The 21,478-nt window shown below is 40.6% G+C and overlaps 1 protein-coding gene across 5 annotated transcripts in view; it reads right to left on the bottom strand.

Moving 5' to 3' along the window:
- The window catches only part of CACNA2D3 (calcium voltage-gated channel auxiliary subunit alpha2delta 3), a 963,339-nt gene that overhangs the window by 750,996 nt on the left and 190,865 nt on the right, over positions 1 to 21,478 (bottom strand). The gene's annotated exons all lie outside the window — the stretch shown is intronic.

The following is a 21,478-nucleotide window of genomic DNA, read 5'->3' as shown; positions in this document are numbered from 1 at the left end:
GATGCTTGGAGGAACCACAGCAAAATTCCAGTCATGCCTGGGTATGGTAGCAGAATTTTGGATGACTTTTTCCAGCTTTCTAAATTTGTTATGTGACATTGCTTTTAAATTGAGAAACATAAAGCCTAAGATGGAGAAAAATGGAAAAGTAAGGATGGAATTCAAACCCAGGCAGGCTCATTCCATAGCCATGTCCGGACCTCCCTAATAACTCTCCCAAGACATTTGAAGGTAAAACAAGACTTTTTTCTTCTTATTAAAGCAAAATGTGCTTACTATAGGGAAAACAATCAGATGATAGATGTAATCAAAGAGAAGGGCAAAAATGTTAATCCTAATTCCCCCAAATACCACAGTTTACTCCTAGTTTATATCTTTATAGATCATTTTTTAATGTAAGATTATAAATGTAATTGTTTCTTTACAATCAAAGTGAGGTCATCCTACACATGACAATGGAATCTATTTTCAAATTATTTCCCTAGGAAGCTTAAGCACATAATAGCTCATCCTTCAGCCCACCAAAATACAAAGGGGGATATGCAAGGCTCCAACAACCCAGGGGCCCTCATACAAACACTCTGAGACCCATGGGGTGGGTGTAGTGAAGGCAATAAAAAAATGGGCTTCTCCAGGAAGTGAGAAAGTTCATTTAAAGCAACAGTCCTCAACCAGGGACCATTCTGTCCTGCAGGGACCCTCGGCAGTGTCTGGAGACATTTTTGATTTTCACAACTTGGGGGAAGAAAGGGAGTTGCTCCTGAATCCAGTGGACAGAGGTCAGATGCGGCTAAACATCCTGCAAAGCACAGAGCAGGCTCCACCACAAAGGATTATCTGGCCATACATGTCAAGTGTCCAGAGGTTAAGAAAACCTGGGTTAAAAAATCATTTTATACTGAACGCATATAACACAGATCCTGATGACTCAAGCCCAGTGTCCCTCCAGAAGCTGAAATTCTGTCCCAGGGATCTCAAGCAAGTGACCCCTGGGCTCTTACATGGAGAGTTTCTTGCAGCCCCACAAAGCAATCCCTCCTGCTGAGAAGCACTGAACAATAGAAAAAATAGGAAAAAAAAGTCACCGATGAGGCTGACAGCAGATGCACACCAAATCCATCTTCTAATCGATCATGATAGCAGCTAATAACAGCTGGGCATGTCCTGTGAGCCATGTCTCCCCTAAGTGTTTTCATGCATCATGACCTTCTCACAACAGCTCCAGAAACAGGCACAACTCCTGACAGAGGAGAAAACTGAGGCTTGCAGAGTTAATATCCTGGGTGGGGTATCACGCTTTGAAACTGCAGAAAGGCCACCAAACTCACAGACTCCAGTCATACATTCCATAGCACAGTGCATATGTGCAAACATACTCTGCTGTAAAAAAAAAAGGCTTTTAAAGATGGCTCCAGTGAGAGATTTCATATATGTACTTGTCAGTCGAACAAGAAACTCTTCTGAATTCATCTCTTCTTAGTAAACAACCCAACAAAACAATATCCATCAGGAAATTAAATACAATTAGAAGAAAATTCTCACTTTCAACAATGCCCTGACATTGTCAGAAAAGACTACAGAATCAAGTCAACCACTGATTGTCTTACTCAATAAATACTTCCTAAATACCTACTATGTGCCAGATATTACGCCGAGTGGTAGGACTACTCTAGAGAAGAAAAACAATGTGCTCTCCATCCACCCAGAGCTTAGAATCTGTTGGAGAGATGTCAACCAAATAAAAGCACAGAATACACAAGTCATTATACACCATGACAAATAGCATCAAGTGTTGTGATTCCAACAAAAAACACTCAAGTTAGATGGAGAGCAAAGGCCTCTCTGAGGAACTGCTGTTACCACGACTGAAAAAATGAGGTGATAGGGGAGGGAAAGACCAGAGAGAAGAGACTGCCAGGCATGGAAATGTCATATGCCCACACTTTACACTAGGAGGGTCCTGGAGTAAAGGTAGCATGAAAATGAAGAAGATCACCCTCAATAACAGAAGGCAAGAGGCAGAAAGAGGAGATGAAAGCAGGGGAGGGGAGATCACAGGTCCCAGGACCAAGCCCCAAGCAGATGCTTCCATGTACAATTGGATGGAGGGGGAAGAAGAGAGAAACAGATGAAGGAGGAGTGGACAGACAGGAGAGGGTGACGTCACAGGGATAAGTGGTAAATGTCAACCTATCTGGAAGCTCACTGGGACATGGGCATGGTTTCCTCACTGCTAATCAGACTTTGGGAAAGGCAGTCTCGTTCTCAGTGTTTAAAATTACACACAGGGAATTAGGAGGTGAGAGTAGGTGGAGAAAGAGTGCATGCTCAGCTGCAGTGATGCTTTCAGCAAACAGCCTGGAAAAACCAAGCTCAAGATCAAGAATTAGAAGACGATCCACCAAGCACTCTTTCCATCTTGTACTTGGGACCTTGCCGAATTTTTCCATGGAAGCTCAGTAACTCATTCACCTGAAAAACACCACCTTCCACATACCTGAAAGATAAGACGGAAGGTCCCCTCCACAAACAAAGGGTACTTTAAATACAGACTGAGCTACACCAACCACTTCAAAATCTTCAATCCTTAGCAATCACACAGACACTTAACAATCTTAGAGGCCACACATCAATTTTACTGTACCTGAGAGATGCTGGATTTATTCTGGCAGAGAAATTGTAAGGCAGGCAAGAAGCCTTGATTGAAAGATTTTTACCAGTGAGGGGAGAATGTGTTGCTAAAGTACCTAGCGCTGGTATAAAATACCCAGGGTTTTCAGTAAATCTCAGCTTGGTGCTGTTACACACCAATGCTAACACAGAGATGCTAGATCAGGAATCAGAAAAGTGACAATGTGAGGCAAGAACTGTTTAAAGTGTCCTGTATAATTGTTTGACAGGCTTTTGTAGTTCAATTTCAAAGAAGTAGTTTTTTCCCTCTCTTAAATTATATATTCTATAAGGTATATCAGACCTACATAAGGTATCTTAAACAATGGTCAGGTGGGAGACACGTATCTGCCTGAGTCGTCGGTGTCACTTTTCCAAACATTGGTTAATCTAAAAGCAAAACAGTTCCAAGGGAATCATCAACTCCTTTCTCCTCCCTCCCAAAGAAATCTTGTACAAGTGTTTGTTATCTGTTGTGTGTGTGTATGTGTGTGTGTGTCCATTTGTCATGTGTGCCTGCTGTGTTACATGGGGTAGGATAAATTCTGGGAACAAAAAAACTGGAACCAGTACATGAAATCAAGGACTATTTCAATAGGTAGGATAACTACATTTTCTTTGGAAAATCCAACTAATAATTACAACTTTCATAATATTAAACAATTTCTTATTAAAATTATTATACAGATGTGTGTTAAATATGTTTCCTTTTTTTTCCTATCCCTGAATGTAAATAATCGTGACTTATTGTACTTATTTTTTTGAGACAGGGTCTCACTCTGTCACCCACGCTGGAGTTTAGTGGCATGATCATAGGTCATTGTCACCTCAAACTCCTCAGCTCAAGTGATCCACCTGCCTTGGCCTCCCAAAGTGCTGGGACTACAGGTGTGAACCACCATGACTGGCTTCTTTTCTCTTTTTTTTTTTTTTAGAGACAGGATCTCGCTCTGTCACCCAAGTTGAAGTGTAGTGGCTCAATCATAACTTACTGTAAACTCAAACTCCTGGACTCAAGCCTCCTGCTTCAGCCTCCTCAGTAACTGGGACTACAGGTATGCACCACCATGCCTGGCTAATTTTCTTTTTCTTTCGGTAGACAAGGTCTCACTATGTCGCCCAGGCTTAACTTATCCTTTCTTTTTCTTGTTCTTGTTCTTGTTGCTGTTGTTTGAAAGGGACAGAGTTCTCACTCTGTCACTAAAGCTGGACTGTAGTGGCACAGTAACAGCTCACTGCAACCTCAACCTCCTGGGCTCAAGCAATCATCTGGTCTCAACCTCCTGAGTAGCTGGGGCTATGGGTGCACATCACCATGCTCAGCTAATTATTTTTTTTTTTTTTGAGATGGAGTCTTGCTCTGTCACCAGGCTGGAGTGCAGTAGTGCAATCTCGGCTCACCGCAATCTCCGCCTCCTGGGTTCAAGCGATTCTTCCGCCTCAGCCTCCCAAGTAGCTGGACCACAGGCACATGCCACCACACTCGGCTAATTTTTGTATTTTTAGTAGAGACGGGGTTTCACCATGTTGGCCAGGATGGTCTCAATCTCTTGACCTCGTGATCCGCCCACCTCTGCCTCCCAAAGTGCTGGGATTACAGGCATGAGCCACCGCACCCGGTCTCAGCTAATTTTTTTAAACAAATTTTTGGTAGAAATGGGGTCTTGCTTTGTTGCCCAGGTTGGTCATGAACTCCTGGCCTCAAGTGATCCTCCCACCTCAGTATCCCAAAGTGCTAGAATTACAGATGTTAGCCACTACACCCAGCATGGTTAAGTTACTTTAAAAAGACCCACTGACCCAATGGATCATCAAAAGTCAGAATTGGTGACAATGACATTATTGGTCATACTTATACTCAGAAGGCAGCATAGTCAAAATCAGATATCCATTTCCTGTATTAACAGAAGGAAACAGGGAGAAAGAGGCATGAATGAAGACTAATAGTGGACCAGATTAGAATCAAGTCACGGGTTAACAAGCTCCACCCCTCTCCGTTCAACAGCAGAGCCTACATCCTGAAGGTGAAGACACAATAGAGCACTAGAAAATCAATAATCCTTTGTAAATGAATGAGTCAAACAAGGCAACCCAACATCCTCTAGAATGGCAAGGGCCATTTCAGAGAATAAGCACGTAGCAGAGACTGCTAATGGCACTTCCTACATCAAGTCCATCACCTGGTGCCAGGGCATCATCACATCTTCCGAAACCCCCACCAGGTAGACTGCCGTGTGTGACTCTCAACAGACAAGACGAGTCCCAAAACACTCCCCTGTAGACAACAAAAATGCTTTCATGGAACTCAGACGAAGCACAGGAAGCTGAAAAGTTAAACAAACAAATATCTAATGTAAGACCTTATTAAAAGAAAGAACTTCCTTGTTTTTAAAAAAAAGATTTTATTTTCTGATTCCAAATTCTCATTTAACTTTTAAACTAACCTCTTTGATGAGAGAGAAAGTCCTTTGAATTACTAAAGAAGGGAGAAAATTCATCTGAGCAACAAATGCTGAGAGAGAAGGAGGTCCGACAGCACTGTTATGGGATCTCCACCATTCCATGTTCGTCAGCCATAAGATTTTCACTACATAGGCACAGACGCGCTGGGTAAAAACCAGCAACAAAATGCTTACAGGTTTCAATTACCAAATATTTATCTTCCAAATAAATCTTGTGTCTCCTAACCCTTACAGAAAATCAATTTGTTAATTCACTTCTATTTCATTCTATAATGTCTCCTTTTGTTAATCCTTTTTCCCTGGGGAACGCTTTTCAAATCTTGTCACTAATCCTTTACTGAAAAAGTTCCCGTTTCTGAATTCAAGGTGAATCCTAGTTAATAAAGGAGCCCTGAATTTATCTGCCTTTTCTTGCATTCATTTTGTGTTCCATGGGCTCTCTTGTTAATTGAATGCTTTTCTAGCTGTTCCATTTCTCTGTTATCATTATGCTTCCTTTAATCTATTCATCATCATAAAACACAGTGGTGGGCTACAAAAGGTTAACCAGAAAAAAGGAAAGCAAAAGGAAAAAACTGGAACATCAAGCAAACACCAAAAGTGGAAATTAACTTTGGAAATGTAATGTACAGGCCAGCTGAAGAAGCACCTTGACTTGGGCGAACACTCTTCTTGCCAACACAAGAGAGGGTGGCTAGGCCAGGGGAGCGGGACTGGGACACTCTGGGGAGACACAGTGCCACAGTACACAGTTCTGGACCACGAGTGTAGTGTGGGGCCCTGTACCCTGGGACACTCTGGGGAGACACAGTGCCACAGTACACAGTTCTGGACCACGAGTGTGGTGTGGGGCCCTGTACCCTGGGACACTCTGGGGAGACACAGTGCCACAGTACACAGTTCTGGACCACGAGTGTGGTGTGGGGCCCTGTACCCTGGGACACTCTGGGGAGACACAATGCCACGGTACACAGTTCTGGACCATGAGTGTGGTGTGGGGCCCTGTACCCTCCTCCCTGCTTCTGCTGTGTTTCAGTTAGGCTATAAACCACCGGTTTTTAAAAATAATGAAACTATACATCTGAAGGTCAAGAGGCATACATTTCATGATTCCCACTACAAACCAACCAAGTTCTCACAACACGCCAGTGAGATATCAAAAGGTACATCTCACAAATGAAAGCTCAGAGACCACAGAGGCTACAAACTGGTCCACATTTCTTCTTGCAAATGGCAGACTGTAGATCTAGACCCAGATGGAGGATTTCAGACACCATCCATACTCTTTCCTCTTTCCTTCTTTTTTCTTTCTCTTTTTTTAAGAGACAGAGTCTTGCTCTGTCGCCTAGGGTGGAGTGCAGTGGTGCTATTAGTTCACTGTAGCCTCAACCTTCTGGATTCAATCCTCCCATCTCAGCCTCTGGTTAGAGCCCCTGCACCTGGCCTCTGCTCTTCTTCTAGGCCAGAGTGCAGTGGCATGATCACAGCTCACTGCAGCTTCAACCTTCCTGGGCTTGGGTGATCCTCCCACCTCAGCGTCTTGAGTAGCTGTAGGTAGAACTATAGGCATGCACCACCACGCCTGGCTAATTTTTGAACTTTTGTGTAAATACAGGGTTTTGCCATGTTGCCCAGGCTGGTCTTGAACTCCTGAGGTCAAGTGATCCACCCACCTCGACCTCCCAAAGTGCTGGGATTATAGGCATGAACCACTGTGCCTGGCCTACTCTTTCCTTCTTAATCCTAAGGAATTAATCTGAAAATTGAGAAAACTCATTGCAAAGTAGTAATAATGCTCATCTGTTTTATGAATCTGCAGTTCACATATAAGAATTCTGGAAACAAAACACTTCTGCATCGTTCAAAATTACTTCTCACAACCCAGAGCATGTCCTGTGTGAGCACTGGGAAGGATCTGAGAAGCCATAAAGACCAAGTTGAGAAAAGTAAAAGTAGGTCACATTATTTTGCCACCACTGGCTTTGTACATCCAATTCTTTCGTGTGGAGGTCTGTCTTTCTATTTGCCCTCACTCTTCCTCTTTCTAGCCAACTCCTACTTATAAATCAATACCCAGATCGGGGGTCATTACTTATAAGAAGTCCCTACATTCCCTGGGGCAACACTTTGGTCTACCTCACTGGTATATATTCTTTGGCTTACATTGTTTCATCTTCCCAATGGGGGTGATATCCTAGAGTTTGGCATGTTTTAAAATGCATATGAATCTACCGAGGTTTTTTTAAAAATATATTTAAGTTCTGGGGTACATGTGCAGATTGTGCAGGATTGTTACATAGGTGGTAACACCCCCCATGGTGGTTTGCTGCATCCATCCCCCCTTCACCTACATTAGGTATTTCTCCTAATGTTATCCCTCCCCAACCTCCCCAACCCTGCTATTGCTCCCCTAACTCCCTCACCCCCTAAAAGACCCCAGTGTGTGATGCTCCCCTCCCTGTATCCATGTGTTTTCATTGTTCAACACCCACTTATGAGTGAGAACATACAGTGTTTGGTTTTCTGATCTTGTGTCCATTTGCTGAGAATGATGGTTTCTAGATTCATCCACATCCCTGCAAAGAACATGAACTTATCCTTTTTTTTTTTATGGCTGCATAATATTCTATGGTGTATATGTGCCACATTTTCTTTATCCAGGCTATCACTGATGGGCATTTGGGTTTGTTCCAAGTCTTTGCTATTGTAAACAGTGCCACAATGTACATACATGTGCATGTGTCTTTATAATAGAATGATTTCTAATCCTTTGGATATATATCCAATAATGGGATTCCTGAGTCAGATGGTATTTCTGGTTCTAGATCCTTGAGGAATCACCACACTGTTTCCACAATGGTTGAACTAATTTATCCTCCCACCAATAGTGTAAAAGTGTTCCTCTTTCTCCACATCCTCTCCAGTATCTGTTGTCTCCAGATGTTTTAATGATCGCCAATCTAACTGACATGAGATGGTATCTCAATGTGGTTTTGATTTACATTTATCTAATGACCAGTGATTATGAGCATTTTTTCATATGTTTTTTGGCCACATAAATGTCTTCTTTTGAAGAGTGTCTGTTCATATCCTTTGCCCACTTTCTGATGGGGTTGTTTTTTTCTTGTAAATCTGTTTTAGTACTTTGTAGATTTTGGATATTAGCCCTTTGTCAGACGGGTAGATTGCAAAAGTTTTTCCCCATTCTGTTGGTTGCCAGTTCATTCTAATGATTGTTTCTTTTGCTGTGCAGAAGCTCTTAAGTTTAATTAGATCCCATTTGTCTATTTTGGCTTTTGTTGCCAATGCTCTTGGTGTTTTAGTCATGAAGTCCTTGTCTATGCCTATGTCCTGAATGGTATTGCCTATGTTTTCTTCTAGGGTTTTTATGGTATTAGGTCTTATGTTTAAATCTTTAACCTATCTGGAGTTAATTTTTGTATAAGGTGTAAGGAATGGGTCCAGTGGTTAGGAAGAATCAATATCGTGAAAATGGCCATATTGCCCAAAATAATTCATAGATTCAATGCTATCCCCATCAAGGTACTACCATTGACCTTCTTCACAGAACTGGAAAAAAACTACCTTAAACTTCCTATGGAACCAAAAAAGAGCCTGCAAAGCCAAGACAATCCTAAGCAAAAAGAACAAAGCTGGAGGCATCACGCTACCTGACTTCAAACTATACTATAAGTATACCATATCCCCCATGTAACAGGCAGCTGGAAATGGGGGTGAGGGGAGGCTTACTGAGAGAGTGAGGAAGAATTCCTGCCTAGGGAGGTCAGGAAAGCTGCTTAGTGGTGTTACCATTTCTTCAGCCTTTTTTGTGTGTGGGGGGGGAGGCGGGGAGGGGGTTGCGGGGGGCCAACATTAAAACACAAAGCACCCTGATTTGAGAAGGTGGAACTGGTTATGAACCAAGGTCTCAGTCTAAATTCAAAGTTATTTACTACCATATTCAGCAGACTCAAAACAGGAACCATTCCAAGATCTCAGGGAGCTCAAAAGTTAAAAACAGGTGAGAAAACATGACATTCTGGGGAAATATAAACGAGGTTGTCAATGTTCTCTGTAATTTATGGCTCCTGCATGCCGACTGGCTTTTCCTAACTGAAGGTTGGGTTATGAAGTAACAATACTGCATCTGTCCTAAACTCCCCACTAGGACTCTCCTTCAGGGGCTAGTAATAATAAGAACAATAATAGCCACGGCAGCTGCAGCACCCCAAGCTTAACTGAGCATTCACCCTGTCCCATAAACTGTCCCAAGTCCTTCAGGTAAAAATAAAGTAGTTTAGTCCCACAACAACCCTGTGAAGTAGCTACTATTATCACCTCCGTTTTACCAAAGGACAACCTGGGGCTATAGGGAATGCCATGTTTTGCCTAAGGTCACAGAGCTGGCTTGTAGAAGGGAAGGATTTAAATCCAGACTGTCTGACTCCTAAGAGTGCATGTTTAAAAGATACGCTGCCAAGGTCATTTCAAGGTAAAGTAAAGGGAAAGGTGACCCTAGAGACAAATCCTGAGACCTGGATCAAAAGCCCTAGGTAAGAAGTGGAGGAGGTATTCTCTGGGGTAGGCAAAAAGGTCCCCCTGACCTCCAAAGACGCTGAGCTCATCCCAGACACAAGCCCAGCTCTGCCAAACTCAGCTTGAACATCAGGGTGTCCACTAATCTCTTGTTTTATTCATTTGCCCCTTACTTCACATGGAACACATTTCTCTCTTTTTTCCCCACAATACAATTTGTCTCCTTCTCTCAGTTGGCTTTTTAGCTAAAAACAAGAGAGATGAAGCTTGAAACCTAATTAAGGAAATGGCCCGTGTACAAAGAAAACAGCCAGGGATCATTATTCAAATGGCAGCCTCTCTTTTTATTTTTGAGGGAAAGCTAATGACTACTCTGCAGCCCAGTGGCCTCTATATCATATCGTGTACACATCCCGTTATTAGAGGATAATGTGAGCAATTGGATAACACAGTGAATAAAAGCGAGCAGGGATCCCTGTTCTCACTTAAATGCTGTTTTGATGATTTAAAATAAAGACAAATGTTATCCTTGGAAATGCAGAACTCCCTGTGGCCAAACTCATTCATCTTATGTTAGTGAGTTTCTCTCTCCAACAGACCTGGGTCTATGTGATGGGAGCCAAGGGTGAGAAATGAGAAAGCAGCTAGTCCAACTGTACCTTCCTATATGCCCAACATATCACGGTGGCTGGGAGTGAGAAAAGACAAGAAAGCAGAGGAAGAAAGCAAAAGATATCCTCTGGAAAAGGTCTGGTTGGTTCTTCCACTGGATTTCACTGAAATCTACTGACCTCTAACCATTCCGAGTGCCAAGTCCAATTCACATCCATCTCTTACCCCAGTGCCCAGGCATCTTCCAAATGTCATCCCAGCCTTGCCATGTCCAGTTCCTTACTCCATACAGCCACTGGAATGTGCATCCTAAAGGGCATGCCCTTCCAAGGCTGGACAAAGGCAGACACAGCCCAAGGGATGTCCTCCAAGTGAACCCTGCTGACCTCCCCTCAAGCTCCAGGCATCCTGGACTCCTCTTTTTGTAAAAGCCCAGTCATTCCTTGAATCTGGAAATGGAGGTATGAAAGGAAAACAAATCCTGGGACCCCAAAATCACTAAGCCAAAGGGAAAACTCAAGCTGGGAACTGCATCAGGCCGTCTCCTATTTTATTCCTAAAAAAGATAGCTACAAAGATTTTTTAAAAGCTACCGATCTCCTTCACAATTTTCTCACAAGAAGATTCTTTGTGGACAAAGGACAGACACAACTCAAAGTCATCCTTCCGCTCACATGAGACAAGTACATATCTGATTGTTTCCTTTGCCTTACTATATCACTAAGCTAGACTAGTGCATTCAGTGAAAGGCTAATCAGAAACTCAAAAGAATGCAAGCATTTTTCTCTTATCTACCACGACCTGGAAGCCTCCTACCTACTTTGAGTTGTCCCCACGTTCCAGACTGAACCAAGTACATCTTACATGTATTTGATTGATGTCTCATGTCTCCCTAAAATGTATAAATCCACACTGTGCCCCACTACCTTGGGCACATGTCATCAGGACGCCCTGAGGCTGTATCACAGGCATGCCCTTAACCTTGGCAAAATAAAAGTTCTAAATTGACTGAGACCCATCCCAGATCCTTTTGGTCTACAGAGGCCCCATAGCGCTCACAGGATCTGCAAAGCTCTCCGTGCTCCACACTCCTCCATCTCCTGCCTGTCTCCTACAAGTCAGGTCTACCCTCTTGAACCTCAGTCTCAAAGAATGCACCTCACCACCTCCATGCACGTTTCACACCCCTAATTCTTCTCGACATAGCTCTTGCCCACATTTCCAAGGTTTTCTAATCGCCTCTTGTCTGTGTGTCTCCACTGAAGACGTATCTCATTCTGTGCCTCATTCTCCTTCATAATCTATATCGCCTTTGACTGGCACAAAATGGATTTATTTCTTCAAAAGACTTGCTGAGTGAATAGATGGATAAGAATGAACAGGTAGACAAACAGACAAAAAGAAGCAGAAGCAAGGCAATGATCTGGTGTAGTTCACTCAAAATAGGAGAAAAAGCCATATACAGGCTCTCCCCACATTTCCAACCCCTGATTTCTCTAAATCAAGAGAAGCCACTAAGGCCACCAGCCACTTGGCAAGAGCCAATGATCACCACACTCCACAGCAGGTCCACCACCTTCCTCTGCAGTCCAGGCAATCTCCAGCTCTATCTACTGGCTGGATTTATTTTTTTCCCTAAACTAGCACCACCCTGCACTGGAAATGCCCATCAAGGTGATATTAGAAAGAGAAAGCTAGGGTACCAGAAAAACTATAAAATGACCAAGGCCTGGAACATCACATGTGTGTTGTTTTTTAGATTTGATCACAGACTTTGTGCAAAGCATGGGGAACAAGTCCACACACTCCCCACACCAACAGCTTCATGCACAAAGGCAAGGTTTCTCCTGGCAGTTTTCCTTGCCTGCTTCCTCTCCTTCCACAGTGGCTCCAGCAGCAGGTGAAAGGCAAGAATGAGCAACAACTCGAAGGAGAGGACAAGCAGACGGCTGGTGGGCAGGAGGATAGCTCATGGGGACAGCACAGGCATCCTCTTGTCACCACGAGGCCTAAACTGAATCTGTTGTCTCGAAATGCCTTGCTGCATACTCATTTGTTACGCAAGGCTTCTTTGGAAGGCGGCAGAAATACTTTCCTTGATCCTTGGGTAAATGGCTCCCAAAAAGACAGTGTCTAAAATGACAACCCAGCAGAGATGATCACTGTGGGGCAGGCTGCAACTTAGTTTTTCTTACTCATCAACTCCCAAGGCACTGGTGTGTATCAAGGTTTCCCTTGTTAGAAAGTACAAAAAAGGATGAGTTCATGTCCTTTGCAGAAACATGGATGAAGCTGGAAACCATCATTCTCAGCAAACTGACACAAGAATAGAAAACCAAACACCACATGTTGTCACTCATAAGTGGGTGTGAACAATGAGAACACATGGACACAGGGAGGGGAACATCACACACTGGGGCCTGTCAGGGGTTGGGGGTTAGGGGAGGGACAGCAGGGAGTGAGGGATTGGGGAGGGATAGCATTAGGAGAAATACCTAATGTAGATGATGGGGTGATGGATACAATACCATGGCATGTGTATACCTATGTAATAAACCTGTACACTCTGCACATGTACCCCAGAACTTAAAGTATAATAAATAAATTTAAAAAAAAGAAAGTACAAAAACCCAGCTTCCTTATTCTGCCATTTCACACTGCTTTCAAATTATAGGATCAGCTTTTTCATAAGGTAAACAAGTCTTCAAAACATCTAATTTTTAAAATAAAAATTTATCCTTCTCCCCCTCTTTTCTGGGGGAAATGTTTTCTTGATCTTCCTCTACCCCTAAGCATGCATTTAAATGTTTTAGGCATGCACTCTTTTGGGTGTACAATTCTATGTGTTTTGGTAAATGCAGAGTTGTGTAACCACCATCATAATCAAGATGCAGAATGGTTTCATCATCACTCCAGAAAATTCCCTCAAGGAGCCCCTTTGCAATCAATCCCTCCTCAACCTCAACGACTGGCAACCACAGATCTATTCTCTGTGCTAACAGATTTGCCTCTTCCAGAATGCCGTATAAATAAAAATAAATGTGGCCTTTTGAGTCTGGCTTCTTTCACTACGTATGATGCATTCAATATTCATCTATGGTGTTGTGTATGCCTCTAGCTTGTTCCTTTTTATTACTGAATGGTATTCCACTGCATGGATATGCTATCGTTTGTCCATTCACCTGTTAAAAGACACTGAAGTTGCTCCCAGCTTTTGGATTTTATGAATAAAGCTGCTATGACCATACAGCTACAGGAATTTGTGGCAATGTAAGCTTTCATTTATCTTGAGTAAATACCTTGGAGTGGAACGGTTGAGTCACATGGCAGGTGTATGCTTAACTTAAAAGAAACTGCTAAACTCTTCTCCAAAGTGGATGGATCATTTCACAGTCCCACCAGCAGTGTATGACAGTCCAACTTGCTCAGCATTTGGTATTGTCAGGGTTTGGGGGTTTTGTTGCTGTCTTTTGAGTTTTCTACTGGGGGTGTGGGCTGAGGGGTGGGGGATGTTAGCCATTTAGCCATTCTCATCTGTGTCTAGTAATGTCTCATTGCAGTACTTACTTGCATTTCCCTAATGATTAATGATGTTAAGTATCTTTTGGCATGCATATTTGCCATTCATATATCTTTGGTGAAATGTCTGTTCAAATCTTGCCCAATTTTGGGGGGTTGTTTTCTTATTTTAGTGTTTTGAAAGTTCTTTATATATTTGAAATATAAGTCCTCCATCATAGACATAAGAAATATTTCCTTCAGTCTATGGCTTATCTCCTCATTGCTTTGTTTTTTTTGAGACGGAGTTTCACTCTTATAACCCAGGCTGGAGAGTGCAGTGGTGCAAATTCAGCTTAGGGAAACCTCCATCTCCCAAGTTCAAGTGATTCTCCTGCCTCAGCCTCCCAAGTAGCTGGGTTTACAGGCATGTGCCACCATGCCCAGCTAATTTTGTAATTTTAGTAGAGATGGGGTTTCACCATGTCTGGTCTCAAACTCCTGACCTCAGGTAATCTGCCCGCCTCAGCCTCCCAAAGTGCTGGGATTACAGTTTTCATTATTTTTAATGGTGTCTTTCACAGAGCAGAAGTTTTCTATTTTGATGAATTTCAATTTACTCTTTTTTTTCCCTTGTGAATCATGGTTTTGGTGTCATGAGTAAGACCTTTTTGCCTAATGATCACCAAGATTTTCTCCTATGTTTTCTTCTAGAAGTGTTACAGTTTTACATTTCACATTTAGGTCTACCATCCACTTTGACTTAATTTTTGTATAATACGTGAAGAAGATCAAGGTTCATTTCTCTTACACATGATATGATTTCTGATTGTTCCAGCCCCAGCTGTTACAAACTAAAATATTTGGACGGTGGGCAGGGGGGAGGAGGTAACAAAAATGTTAATGTTAATATAATAATATCAGCAACTCATGTTTTGGTTAGATAATAAAAACAATGGGAAAAAATCTTATAATTGCCAATAGATTACACATACTGAGTAAAGTGAGAGAATCTGTGTCAAAATTTTGTCTTGGAAAACACAAGGTTCTTCTCATTCTCATCTTGTTTAAGAGAGGACTTTTCTGCTACAAAAAATATGTAACATGAAACCTTCTATTTTTAAGATTACCAGTAAGTGGCATTAAGTACACTCACAATATTGGGCAACCATTAACACTATCCATTTCCAGAACTTTTTATCTTCCCAAAACAAAACTTTATACCAATTAAAAAATAATACCCCATTCTCTTGGGAGAAAATCTTCACAATCTATACTTCCAACAAAGGACTAATATCCAGAATCCATAAGGAACTCAAACAAATCAGCAAGAAAAAGACAGACAAGCCCATGGAAAAAAATGGGCTAAGGACAGGAGTAGACAATTCTCAAAAGAAGATATACAAACGGCCAGCAAATATATGAAAAAATGCTCAACATCACTAATGATCAGGGAAATGCAAATAGAAACTACAATGCAATACCACCTTACTCCGACAAGAATGGCCATAATCAAAAAAATAATAACAATAGATGTTGGCATGGATGCAGTGAAAAGCGAACACTTCTATGCTGTTGGTGGGAATGTAAACTAGCGTAACCACTATGAAAACAATATGGAGATTCCTTAAAAACCAAAAAGTAGAACTACCCTTTGATCCAGCAATCCCACTAATGGGTATCTACCCAGAGGAAAAGGAGTCATCATATGAAAAGGGCAAAAAAGGCACTTGTACATGCATATTTATAGCAGCACAATTCACAATTGCAAAAATGAACCAGCCTAAATGCCCGTCAATCGATGAGTGGATAAAGAAAATGTGATACACGCACACGCATGCGCGCACGCGTGCGCGCCATGGAATACTACCCAGCCATAAAAAGGAATGAAGTAATGGCATTTGCACCAACTTGGATGAAATTGGAGACCATTATTCTAAGTGAATAACTCAGGAATGGAAAACCAAACATCATATCTTCTTACTCCTAAGTGAGAGCTAAGCTGTGAGAACCCAAAGGCATAACAATGATATAATGGACTGTGGGGACACGGGGGAAAGGGTGGGAGGTGGGGGAGGGATAAAAGACTACACATTGGGTACAGTGTATCCTGCTTAGGTGATAGGTGCACCAAATTCTCAGAAATTACCACTTATGAACTTATTCATGTAACCAAACACCACCTGTTCCCCAAAAACCTATTGAAATAAAAAAGAAAATTGAAAAATAATACCCCATTTTCCCCTCCACTTAGTTCCTGGTAACCTCTATTCTACTTTCTGTCTCTATGAATTTACCTATTCCAGGTACTTCATGTAAGTAGAATCACACAACTATTTATCCTTTTGTGTCTGATTTATTTCACTTTGTATTATGTTTTCAAGGCTTATCCATGTTGTAGCATGTATCAAAAATTCATTCCTTTTTGAGGCTGAAAATTCCATTGTATGCATATATCACATTTTGTTTATTCATTCATCTGCTGATGCACATTTGGGCTGTTTCTACCTTTGGCTATTGTGAATAATACTGCTAAGAACATTGTGCCAGTTACTATTTGAGTCTCTTCTTTCTGTTCTTTTGGGGTATATACCTAAGAATGAAATTGCTGGTCAGATGGTAACTCTACATTTAACTTTTTTCAGAACTACTGAACTGTTTCCCACAGCAGCTGTATCATTTTACATTCACACCAACAACATATGAGGATTCTGATTCCTCCACATCCTCACCAACACTTAGTATCTGACTTCTTGGTTATAGTCATCCTAGTGGATATGAAGTGTTATTATCTCATTAGGACTTTAATTTACATCTCCCTGAGCAAATTATTTCAGGAATTTTTTCATGTGCTTATTGGACATTTGCAGTATCTTCTTTGGAGAGATATGTTTATTCAGAACCTTTGTTCATTTTTTGCCCCCTGTGGTACCAATTTTTTTTTTTTTTTTGTACTTTAGGTTCTGGGTTACATATGCAGATCATGCAGGGTTGTTGCTTAGGAACTTACATGGCAAGGTGGTTTGCTGCCTCCATCCCCCCATCATTTGTATCTGGCACTTCTCCCCACATTATCCCTCTCAACCTAGGCAAAACCATTCAGGACATAGGCATAGGCAAGGACTTCATGACTAAAACACCAAAAGCAATGGAACAAAAGCCAAAATAGACAAATGGGATCTAATTAAACTTCAGAGCCTCTGTACAGCAAATGAAACAATCATTAGAGCAAACTGGCAACCTACAGAATGGGAAAAAAATTTTGCAATCTACCCATCTAACAAAGGGCTAATATCCAGAATCTACAAAGAGCTAAAACAGATTTACAAGAAAAAAACAAACAAACCCATTCAAAAGTGGGCAAAGGATATGAACAGACACTTTTCAAAAGAAGACATATATGAGGCCAACCAACATACGAAAAAATGCTCAACATCACTGGTCATTAGAGAAATGCTAATCAAAACCACATTGAGATACCTGAGGTATCATCTCACACCAGTTAGAATGGCGATCATTAAAAATCTGTTCATTTTTAAATTGTGTTATTTGTCTTTTTATTATTGAGCTGTAAGAGTTCTAGAAACAAGTCTTTTATCAGATATAATTTGCAAATATTTTCTCCCTTTCTGTAGGTTACATTTCACTTTCCTGACCAGCGTCTTTGAAAGCACAAAAAAATTAATTTTGATAAAGTCCAATGTATTTATTTATTTTTATTTCACTGCTCATACTTTTGCTGTCATAAATAAGAATCCATTGCCAAATCTAAGGTCATGAAGTTTAACATCTATGTTTTCTTCTTTTTTTTTTTTTTGAGACGGAGTCTCGCTCTTGTTACCCAGGCTGGAGTGCAATGGCGCGATCTCGGCTCACCGCAACCTCCGCCTCCTGGGTTCAGGCAATTCTCCTGCCTCAGCCTCCTAAGTAGCTATGATTACAGGCATGCGCCACCATGCCCAGCTAATTTTTTTTTTTGTATTAGTAGAGACGGGGTTTCACCATGTTGACCAGGATGGTCTCGATCTCTTGACCTCACGATCCACCTGCCTCGGCCTCCCAAAGTGCTGGGATTACAGGCTTGAGCCACCTCGCCCGGCCAACATCTATGTTTTCTTCTAAGAGCTCTATAGTTTTAGCTCTTAAATTTAGGCCCTGGTCTAACATTTAGGTTTTTTGACTCTTTTTTGTGTATAGTATGAGGTAGGGGTCCAACTTACTCTTTTGCCTGTGGCTATCCAGTTGTCCCTACACCATTTGTTGAAAAGATTTTTCTTTCCCACACCAAAAGGTCTTGGCATACTTGCTGGAAATCAATTGACTAGATTTGTCAGGGTTTGTTTCTTGGCTTTCCATCAAACTAATGCTGTTTCGAACTCTATTTTTTGGTCAATAATTATTCACCATTAATTAATTACATGCTATCTCCCTTCCTGGATAGTAAGTGTTACATTTCACAATGTTTAGCACAGTGTCCTGCACAAAACAGAAATTTACTCAATAGTTGAATAAATGAATGAATGAGTGAATCAATGTAAATGTTCCTTTCCTAGTCTTTGCTTTGAATCTGTTCAGCATTCTCATCCCCAGAGTAACTAACTCCACCAGACATGGATCACAATTTGGGTTCTAGGCAATGTCAGAAGAATACCACTAAACCACATCAATAGATAGCATACATTATGAATAAAAGTTACAGAAAACCAACTGCTCCCGCCAGGCTCTGTTTTGTGTGTCTGCGAAGAGGCACACTTTTTGCTAGCCCATAGCAATTAACATTTACTTTTTCTTTTAAAAGATTATGGACTTGGATAATTCAGTACCACAAAACATCAACAGCAAAAATGACAGGAGGTTCTGATGAATTGTGATTTGTGCTTTGAACAATAGGAATGAAAATCAAAGGGACAGGTAAAAAAGATGATGCACTTCAAGAAAAAGTAACCTTAAGGGTTACTTTTAAGGGACAAAATTTAGACAATCTTTATATATGGACAGCTATTTTAATTGCCTATCTGAGAAAAAGGATATTAATCATTCCTGTAACTGCTTTTTAAATTTGTATGGTGGTGGTGGGGACTCTAATTTTCACTTTTTTCTTTATTAAACAAGTAATATATGATCATGGTAGGTAAACTAGAAAAATGATATAAGCAAAACATAAATAAGGATCACTCATGACCCACAAGCTAGTTATAAGCAACAATTTGTATTTTGGTATACAGCCTGCCACAGTGTTTTCCGTCCATCCTGTGTATGTAGGTACATATTTTGTTTATATACTCCTTTTTGACATACTTTTCCACATATCAAAAGCACTATTAATGTCAAACATACTGAACACCATCATTGTTATTGCTTTGTAGCATTCCAGGATACTGAAGGGCTGTCATTTATTTAGCCAATGTCTTATTTTATAACATCTTTTATAAACAATGCTGCAATGAACATCCTTCCCTTATCCTGATTTGAAGAAAATTACAGCAGCAGGGAATCTGGTGACTATTTTTATTAAGAAGTGCTGGTACCAAAGAAGCTCTCTTCCAGCAAAATTCATTTTTTGTACTTTATTCTCACAGAGATGTTTACTGCTCAGAGTATATTAGATATCACCCTTAAAATTAAAAAACATTTTAATACAATTTTTCCATCAGTAGATTTATTTTGAAATAATTCTAGATTTACAGAAAAGCTGCAAAGGGAATAGAGTTCCCATATACTCTTCACACAACTTCTCCTACAGGTAACATTATATGTTACTGCGGTATATTTGTCAATATAGCAAATACATAACTAAAAATATAATATATAACAAATATAAAATTAAAACTAAGATATAAAACTAAAAGATTAATATCAGTATAAAACTTAATTGTACCATTTTAAATAGTTTAATCACTTAAAAGGGAAAAAAGTTTTAATATGTAAGTTCATATATTAGTATAGTAGTTATTTTTCTGTTGTTTGTTTGTTTGTTTTTGAGATGTAGTCTCACTGTGTCACCCAGGCTGGAATGCAGTGGTGCAATCTAGGCTCAATGCAACCTCTTTCTCCCAGGTTCAAGCAATTCTCGTGCCTCAGCCTCCTGAGTAGCTGGGATTACAGGCACACACTACCATGCCAGGCTAATTTTTGTATTTTTAGTAGAGACAGGGTTTCGCCATGCTGACCAGGCTGGACTCAAACTCCTGACCTCAAGTGATTCACCTGGCTCTGCCTCCCAAAGTGCTGGGACAGAGTAGTAGTTTAAAAAAAAAATCCCCTCTCTCACCACTCTTACTCAACATAGTATTAAAAGTTCTGGCCAGAGCAATGAGGCAAGAAAAAGAAATAAAGGGTATTCAATTAGGAAAAGAGGAAGTCAAATTTTCTCTATTTGCAGACTACATGATTATATATTTAGAAGATGCCATTGTCTCAGCCCAAAATCTCCTTAAGATGATAAGTGACTTCAGCAAAGTCTCAGGATACAAAATCAATGTGGAAAAATCACAAGCATTCCTATACACCAACAACAGATAAACAGAGAGCCAAACCATGAGTGAACTCCCATTCACAACTGCTACAAAGAGAATAAAATACCTAGGAATACAACTAACAAAGGATGTGAAGGACCTCTTCAAGAACTACAAACCACTGCTCAAGGAAGTAAGAGAGGACAAAAACAGATGGGAAAACATTCCATGCTCATGGTTAGGAAGAATCAATATCTTGAAAATGACCATGATGCCCAAAGTAATTTATAGATTCAATGCTATCCCCATCAAAGGTCACCAAAAGTGACCTTTTTCACAGAACTGGAAAAAAAAAAACACTTTAAACTTCATATGGAATTTAATAAAAAAAAAAAAGGCCTGCACAGCCAAGACAATCCTAAGCAAAAAGAACAAAGCTGGAGGCATCATGCTACCTGACTTCAAACTATACTACAAGGCAACAGTAATCAAAACAGCATGGTACTGCTACCAAAACAGAGATACAGACCAATTGAATACAACAGAGGCCTCAGAAGTAATGCCATACATCTACAACCATCTGATCTTTGACAAACCTGACAAAAACAAGCAATGGGAAAAGGATTCCCTGTTTAATAAATGGTGTTGGGAAAACTGGCTAGCCATGTGCAGAAAACTGGCTAGCCATGTGCAGAAAACTGAAACTAGACCCCTTCCTTACACCTGACACAAAAATTAACTCCAGATGGATTAAAGATTGAAACATAAGACCTAACATCATAAAAACCCTAGAAGAAAACATAGGCAATACCATTCAGGACGCAGGCATATGCAAGGACTTCATGATTAAAACACCAAAAGCAATGGCAAGAAAAGCCAAAATAGACAAATAAGATCTCATTAAACTTAAGAGTTTCTGTACAGCAAAAGAAACTATCATGGAGTGAACCATCAACCAAGAGAATGGGAAAAATTTTTGCAATCTACCCATCTGACAAAGGGCTAATAACCAGAATCTAGAAAGAAATAAAACAAATGTGTAAGAAAAAACAACCCCATAAAAAAGTGGGCAAAGGATATGAACAGACAGTTTACAAAAGAATACATTTATGTGGCCAAAAAACATGAAAAAAAGCTCATCATCACTAATCATTAGAGAAATGCAAATCAAAACCACATTGAGATACCATCTCATGCCAGTTAGAATGGCGATCATTAAAAAATCTGGAGACAACAGATGCTGGA

The sequence above is a fragment of the Aotus nancymaae genome, unplaced genomic scaffold (assembly GCF_030222135.1).
Source record: "Aotus nancymaae isolate 86718 unplaced genomic scaffold, 86718_ANA_hifiasm-v0.15.2.pri h1tg000067l, whole genome shotgun sequence".
NCBI lineage: Eukaryota > Metazoa > Chordata > Mammalia > Primates > Aotidae > Aotus > Aotus nancymaae.
Note: the sequence above shows the minus strand (reverse complement) of the source record. Positions and strands in the feature narration are given on the sequence as shown.